This window comes from Egretta garzetta, unplaced genomic scaffold (assembly GCF_000687185.1).
Source record: "Egretta garzetta isolate BGI_Z169 unplaced genomic scaffold, ASM68718v1 scaffold773, whole genome shotgun sequence".
In the NCBI taxonomy this organism is placed as follows: domain Eukaryota; kingdom Metazoa; phylum Chordata; class Aves; order Pelecaniformes; family Ardeidae; genus Egretta; species Egretta garzetta.
Window position 1 is genome coordinate 134,343 of NW_009259273.1, and position 304 is coordinate 134,646.

A 304-nucleotide genomic window follows, 5' to 3' on the forward strand; every position below is an offset into this window, starting at 1 on the left:
CTCCAAAGAAACAGGTAAGACCAAAATTACCGTTTATTTAATTCCGATATGGGGAAGGGAAGGGGGGGAGCGTCACGAATAACTCGATCCTGCCAGGGCTGCTCGGAGCAAAGGCAATCCCAGCTGGCAAAGAGATTTTTCTACAGCTTGGAGAACCACCTCCGTCGGCAGCCTGATTGCTTCACGGCTTCCAGGTGCGAATCACCTGCCGGATACTTTTCCTCTCAAAGAGCCCCAGAGCTGCTCCCAAGTTTGCCTCCTGCTTCCCCCCCTCCTGCGTCTCCCCCAGCGCCTCCCCGAGCCC

The 304-nt window shown here is 56.2% G+C and overlaps 1 protein-coding gene across 1 annotated transcript in view; it reads left to right on the plus strand.

Annotated features, from left to right (window-relative positions):
* The window catches only part of BSX (brain specific homeobox), a 35,399-nt gene that overhangs the window by 28,092 nt on the left and 7,003 nt on the right, over positions 1-304 (plus strand). The gene's annotated exons all lie outside the window — the stretch shown is intronic.